At 34.6% G+C, this 8,225-nt stretch overlaps 1 non-coding gene across 1 annotated transcript; it reads left to right on the top strand.

Annotated features, from left to right (window-relative positions):
• Positions 1–1,298: 1,298 nt before the first annotated feature.
• LOC141699332 (small nucleolar RNA R71) lies at positions 1,299–1,405 on the top strand. The gene has a single exon (XR_012565802.1). It is a non-coding gene; the product is annotated as a small nucleolar RNA R71 (small nucleolar RNA).
• Positions 1,406–8,225: the final 6,820 nt, after the last annotated feature.

Below are 8,225 nucleotides of genomic sequence, written 5' to 3'. Positions count from 1 at the left end.
TTATCGAAAGATAGATTGCCAATGGTACAAGGTATCATGAAGCTTCCTAGATCTTTAAGCTTAGGAGGAAGTTTCTGTTGCAGTACAGTACTGCACTCTTCCGTTAGAGCAACGGTTTCCAACTTCTTAAGTTTTAGCTTCCGAGATAGAATACCCTTAATGAACTTAGCATAGCTCGGCATCTGTTCTAGAGCTTCCGCAAAATGTATGTTAATGTGCAACTTCTTGAAAACCTCCAAAAACTTAGCAAACTGCTTGTCGAACTTCTGCTTCTAAAGTCTTTTAGGATATGGAGGTGGAGGATAGACTTGTTTGTCTCCTGTATTCTTCTCAGGAGGAGTGTTTTCAATAGCCTTCTTCTTCGGTTCAACTTCGCCATCCTTTTTTCTCAGCAGAATCAGTAGAATTTTCACTTTCGGGAAAAAGGCAGGGCGCGCCTGCATTCTTGAATTTTTTTTCAGAATTTTCGTTTTCGTGATTTTGGGGGCTCGCGACCTTTCCAGACCTCAGGGTGATTGCTTTAAGCTGTTCTTTGACTTCTCTCTTGCCTGGATTAACCTCTGTATCACTCGGAAAAGTTTCTTGTGTTCGGTTCAATAAGGCATTAGCAATCTGCCCTATTTGATTCTCCAGAGTCTTGATCGAAACCGCTTGGCTTTTGCACATAAGCCTCAACTCCTCCAATTCAGATTTTCACTAGAAGATGGACCGGCACCTCCATGAAATTATTGTTGCACTCCCTGTGGCTGAAATTGCTACTTTGGTGCAAACTGTTGTTGAAAACCAGGAGGATTGAATTGCTTCTTTCCAAAATGCTGGTAAGGCTGCTGTGGCTGTTGCATACCACCCTGATTATTGCTCCAGCTGAAGTTAGGATGGTTACGGTTGTTAGGATGATAAGTAGCAGGAACAGGTTGCTGTGACCTCTGAAAGTTGCTCACAAACTGAGCTGACTCACTAGATATAGCACATTGCTCCGTCGTATGATGACACAAAGCTCACAAACACTCATTATCTGTTGAACACCATAGTTGGTCAGAGAATCGACCTTTATAGTCAACACCTTTAGCTGGGCAGCGATTACCGTAGCTGTATCCACCTCCAGAATTCCTGCTACCTTGCCTTGTGGTAGCCTCTGAGTTGGATTCTGATATTCATTCGCGGCCATTAACTCAATTAGCTCGTAAGCTTCCTCATAGCTCTTAGCCCATAAGGCTCCACCTGATGCTGCATCGAGCATAGGTCTTGACTGTGCTCCCAAACCATTATAGATGCAATTGATCACCATCCATTCAGGTATTCCATGATGAGGATACTTTCTAAGCATCTCCTTATAGCGCTCCCAGGCTTCACATAAAGATTCACCCGATTGCTGCGCAAATTGAGTAAGAGTATTCCTGATTGCAACTGTCTTTGCCATAGGGAATAATTTAGTAAGAAACTTATGAGCAAGATCCTCCCATATCGTAATAGATACTGGTGGTAGAGAGTGCAACCATCTCTTAGCTTTATCCCTCAGATAAAATGGGAAAAGTCTCAGTTTCACAGCATCTTCAGAAACATTATTGAACTTGAAGGTGTCGCAGATCTCGATGAAATCCCTAATGTGCATATTAGGATCTTCTGTTTGAGAACCGCCAAACTGGACTGAGTTCTGTACCATCTGAATTGTGCCAGGCTTAATCTCAAAGGTATTAGCTGTGATAGCTGGCCTGACAATGCTAGAATGAATGTCATTGATCTTTGGTTGAGAATAATCCATCAACACTTTCGTTGTTGCTTCCGGTTCTCCCATTGCAATGATCACTTCTTCTTTATCTACTTCTTCAACTTTTTCAACTTCTTCTTCCAAATCTTCAACTACTTTATCTTCTTCAACTTCGTCCAGTTTTTCTTTACGAGATTGAGAACGTGTTCACATACACGCTCTTTAGAGTACCTGAAACTCACGAACAAAGTAAACCTTGTAAGTAAAATAATCCGAGTCAGTGAACTTTAACGACCACTGATGTCAAGCATATAAACTAAAAATTAACACAAATCCCCGGCAGCGGCGCCAAAAACTTGTTTACACTAAAACACACGCGAAAATACACACAAGCGTACGTGATCACAAGTAGTATAAGACTTAAGTCAAGTTCGTTCCCACAGGGATTGGTTTAGGTTAAGTTCAGATTATGCACTTATGCAACAATATATGATTATCGTTCACAGCTAAGACAAGTAACAAGTTTGAGTTGATTAACTACTTAAGAGATTATACTAGCATGCATTGACTAAGAGATTAAAAGTGATTTACTTATATGAGAATAAAATATGAAATTTTAATTTCATTAAATACTTCATTCAAAGTTTATGTATTTATCAATAGTATGCGATGGTGATGATAATTAATCAGATTACACAAAACTAGTATATGCTATATTTCGATATACATATACCCTACCACTAAGCATCCACAATCAAGATAGAAGTTGAGTAGACACCAATTATGCTTAGACCCTACATATCTATAGAATTTGAAAATATAACGGTTGAAGAAAACGTTATCTATTATGATTACATGGGGTGTGTAAGATGGTTAAAATTACACTACGAATTATGCATGTCAATTCATACATAAACCTATGCTAGCATGGCAAGTTCTAAATCTCTATATTCACTGTCGCTTCAATAGAGATTAACCAACAATATTAGATGTTAGCTACGCATCAAAGATGAATAAGCACAACTAAACTAGGAAATCATAAATCACCACACACTAAAGATTTAGAACAATTAACTATTGAAATCCATAAATAAATCCGCTAGAACCCCATGACAACAATTATTTCATGATCGGACACATCGTCACCATGGGTTCCAATGAAAATATGATACTGAATAAGTTTAGAATACTACAAGATAATATAAAAGTATTAGGGTTTAGAACAAGAACAAAATAAGCATCCAAAAGTATCGCCTAATTCGAAGAATACAAAAATGAAAACTAAATCTTCTTCTCATTAGCCATCTCGTGTGCTCTAGGTCTTCTTAATGTTCTCCCTGGCTTCCTTGTTATTAAAAACGTCTTCTTATCTTTATTTATATGCCCCTGGATCGCCTAGACTCTCCAAATATTCTAATTATAATAGAAATAGGATTCTGCAGGATTTGATAAGTGCGGGTGCGTAGCTCTATGGCACGGACGCGCTGGCTTTCTGACAAATATGGCGCGGCCGCCCTGCTTCAGGCGCGGGCGCGCTTGGGTTCTGTTCTTTTTCTGCATTTTCTTCCCTTGTACTCCATTCTTCGTGCGATCTCCTGAAACTCCATTCCTGACCTCTTATTAGCATAAAATCATTGTAAAGCTCCTTTCCACCTCTTGATTAGTGCCCTGCTACGACTCAATACAAAACACATTAAAAACACCACATACTTAAGTCCAAAACACTAACTTAAGCCGATATGAAGTGTTCCAAGTGGATATAAATTCCACTTATCACTCATCAGGTAAATATGAATCATTGTCTATAAGTTGTCGATCTTCACCTATGTTAGATCTACTATCCGCAGATGCATCCAGGGGATGTAAGCCTGGGGAGGTAGAAACTGACCACTGACATATGGCTATTGGATCAATATCCTCTCCTAACACCTGTAAAGGTAATTGGTCCATTAAAGAATCTTGAACAATCGAATCTGACCTTAAAATGGTCAAAACTCTTGTTTCCGTAAACTCTTTCTTTGTGTGTAACCTATCCTTGTACATCAAGAATTGTTTATGTTTGAGGTTGTGACACTATATCGGATACCCTGACCGACATGCAAATTTCAATAGATGCACCATGTTGAGAGGATGAATCTAGTAAATGTTTCTGTTCCTTTTCAGCCATTACATCTTTTTGAGAAGATGTATGGGGATAGCAGTTGCCTCGATTTAAATACTACTCATCTTTATAGGAGACAGAGCTATTTGGTTGACTTCAAAACCTTCCTTATGTGGTGCACTTAGGCATTTTCTCCCTCACGCTCATTCATACTTCATTTTAGTGGTAAGATTGTGTTGGTTGATTCTGTTTCTGTGTTTATCTTTAGAGTCTGGGATTGAAGTTGTGGGTTTTCAACCTCATGACTATTAAAATAAAAGAAGGCCATTGGAGGCCGAACCTGCATTACTGAATATATGGCAATATAGAGATAAAATGCACTTAAGATCTATAATGAATGAAAATTATGCATTTAATATTTTGAGAGAAATGATGTACAATAGTGATTTCACAAAGATTTTCATGAAATAAGCAATCACCATGGTAGAAAGAAGTTTGATTTTCTCGTGAAACTGTTCAAGTGCACTAGTCTATTTTTATGCCTAAAAAGATAAATGATTTGATAAGACACGGAATGATGACCTAGCAGTATTAAAAAGAGAAAGAAATTTTCTGTCTTTTAATATGAATAAGTTTTTAGAAAATCATTGATCACTTAGGGTAAAGTCTAAGCAATTCTCATTCATGTCAAATTCTCCATAATCTATCTTTATAAAACTATTACCCACAACATTGTTTATTGATAAATAATATTAATAAGAATGACTATGCTTCTGATTTCAAATTATAGTGAATCTGTCAGATATAACAACTCATATAAATTCACTAGAACTTAAAATCTCACAATTATCTACAACAAAATATTAACAATATATCATTGACTGATACTTTTCAAGTACTTTAGATATCAATAATTATGTTGCACTCTATTTTAGTATAATTTAAATCATGAAATTGATTTAATATGGAATTGTCTAATATCATAATTCAAATATATTAAAATAAGATAATAATAAATTAAATACCAATTATCAATCAAATAGACATTAGCAATCAATTTCATATTCTATAGAATTGTTAACTCTTAACAACTGTAATATCTCAAACAATACTGGTTCGATAAATAAAGCAACATTAACCAACATTGTCTTGTTTGCAATCTTAGAAAGATATTCTAAGGTCCATATACTTTGATCCATTGAGTATAGCATCTATATCAAAGTATTTAGGAATTTGCAAATAAGTATAAAAGTTATTCTAAGTTGACAACATAAAGTTACTTCTAATAAAGCATCAAACACAATAACCATGGTTGTACTTTAATAAAGATTTCCATACTTTTTATATTAGTATAGGTGATCGAGGATAAGCATTGATTACTTAGAGGAGTTCTAAGTAATGTCACAAATACTAATACTTCATAATTAGTTCACAGTTAAACTCTTAACTAAGTATCATTAACTGATATAAGTCAAAAATTAGCATACAACTAATCATGCTACAATTATGATTCTGATTTTGGTGAATTTTTGAGATGTAAACATTGCTAAATTCACTAAAACCAAAATCTCATAATTAACTTATAACACATAAGTTACAATCAATATACTAGATATCAATTGTTGACAAATTTAGTTATAATCAATTATGCTACTTATTTATTTTAAGTTAGTTTGAATTATGGAGCAAATAAAATCACTGAATTGCTTCAATTTCCATAATCCAAATAACCCAAAATAAATATTAAATAAATAAACACTAAATATCTATGAGTTAGATACTAGCACTTAAATATTTATAATTATCCTTGAATAATTACCAATTGAATATATGAGTTATACAGATGGAAATCACTCTCTGGATAATTAGTAAATTTAGAAATACTTTCTAAGCATATAAAATATTGAGAGTTTTATACACATAACTTAGAAAATACTTTAACTTTTAATACTAGTGATTTTAGAAATAAGCATTGATTACTTAGAACAAAAATTCTAAATAATATCACTAATGCTAAAAGTACCACAATTATTCATACAAGATACAAATAACTTTGCTACATATTATTTTAATATAATTTAAATTATGAGACTAGTATGGAATGGAATTGTCTACCATCATAATTTAAATTAACTAAAATAATATTCAAATTTAATGTTATAATATTTAATTACCACAAATGTTTATTGACATTATAATCATGATAATCAAGATAGTAGCACTAAGTACGAGATACTGGATTACTGATAAATTCACAAGTCCTTTAAATATTGAAGATTTAATACTTGTGAACTTATATGAAGAATTTCTTACGGATGGGTTTCCAACTAATATGCAATAAATGATATCCCACACTTACAAACCAGTCTTGAAAAATTAACTTTAACAAGTGATTTGGTAAATGTTTCTGCAAGTAACTCTTTGACTAAAAGACATGCTCTCGAAATAAATGATACCTGGTGTGAAGGTGCCTTGTCATAGAGTGTTCCACAGAGTTGTTGGATTTGAAGTTGTTTCTTATCATAACAAGAAATTAATCTTCTTTCATGAAGTTGAAAGCTTCCTAAGATACTTCTCATGTCACTTAAGTTGACAGCTTCAGAAATGCTTCTCCTGTCTTTCTTACAACCTACATAATCTGTATCTATATAGTCAAACATGTTAAGTATAATATCTTTAGGATACTTTACTCCAAGAGTTGATTGTCCCTTAAGATATCTAATAATCGTGTTAATAGCTATAAGATTGGATTCTCTAGGATCCACTTGGAACCTTGCACTTGGGCATCTTGAGAACATTTCTCACTACACATATATGACATAATATTTGTGCCTAGTAATAAGAGAGTTATTAATGTGATGACTCTACTACTTCATATTTAACTATAGCTTCAGTTAGAGTGCCATACCATGTCCTTGATGATTTCTTGAGTAGTATACTAGTTCATACCAACCTGAAGTGAGCTTGTGAAGAAGAGATATGCATAGTCCAATAGATCTACAACAGAAAGTTCATGAACTGTTGTGCGTTGACTTCCTCCTTTGACTCACCAACCAGAAGTGCACTTGCACACATCTACTAGAGTCCAATTCCAAGTTTGAATGTGCATCAGGTGCCTGATATGTCGTAATATCCTCAAGTATCGTCACTGGTGCTTTTTGTCAGATACCGCTTCCAGATAATAACCTAGCATCCAGGTTGGCCTTGTACCTCATAACAATGTCATTTCCATCCATTTTGACTTCTGGTTATCCTTGTAACAATTACAAAATTGACATTTGGTTTAGATACCAGCTTCCCTAAAATCTGCTTGTTGACTGATTGAGGTCATCTTTCTTTGCAATCACCCAATCAATCTAGATTTATCAGAGCTTCTGTAACTTTTTTAGTTTCTTCTTCAGATAGAAAACTAGAGAAATAATCATTCATGCTCAGTAGCCCTGCTAATCATTACTCCATCATCTAGATCACCTAAGAACTAGACTCTGGGAATAATATTGACATCAAACTCTTTGTCTCAGCAGATATGTTCTTGTATTGTCCTATTGATTTCCAATATGGTGTTATTTCTGATTAGTTGATCCTTCTTTTGCTCCCCCTAAGATGTTGCTGGGATTTCCTGAAAATCCTTACCCTTCCTGACTGGCTTCATTGAAATAATGAGTTGTGTTATACACTACCATTCCACTGCTCGGATATTAATCATCAGTACCATTAATTTCTCCTGTAACAGCTTGGAGCATGAAGTTGTTAAATTATGCATTTAGACTTTCAATCATCTTCTGTTGATCAACCACAAATGCCCTGTAGATTGTATAATCCACTGAGTAGCCATGGAAAATATCCTAACTAGTCTTAGCTGCAAATGCCAAGATCTTCAAACAACTAAAAACATTTCATTGTTTGCTACTGTAGAACATTATCTCCAAACATTTTCAGGCTATTCAGTGTTTGCTTTTTTTGGCCATTAACTCATTAGTGGTCTTCATGTATACATCCTGATTAAGGCTTGATCTTACTTGTTGCAAACTGTTTTGACTGCTCCAGCCCTTTGGTATTTAGAAAGTCTTGATTAGTTTGACATTGTCCTTGTTACTTTAATCAAGTTCCGGTTCTTCCTTTGTACCACTCCATTCTGACACGGAGCTCCCAGTGCTGAATATTGTCTCAAAATATTCTTGTTGTTACATATATTAATCAGAACTGCTAATTGAATTCAGTCCCATTATCTGACCAAATGATCATTTCTTTTACAGTTGCTTCCAGCTTTATCTTCTGATATGATCAATCACCATCTGTGATGTCTTGTATTGAGAACGCACGAACAATAACTTTATGTTAAGAGTAGTCATCAATCATCACTAATGTATTTCTTTACTTTGATGTGATGTTGTCTTTGACTCCTCTTACTGACAT

Source organism: Apium graveolens, chromosome 11, assembly GCF_009905375.1.
Source record: "Apium graveolens cultivar Ventura chromosome 11, ASM990537v1, whole genome shotgun sequence".
NCBI classification, from domain to species: Eukaryota; Viridiplantae; Streptophyta; class Magnoliopsida; order Apiales; family Apiaceae; genus Apium; species Apium graveolens.
Note: the sequence above shows the minus strand (reverse complement) of the source record. Positions and strands in the feature narration are given on the sequence as shown.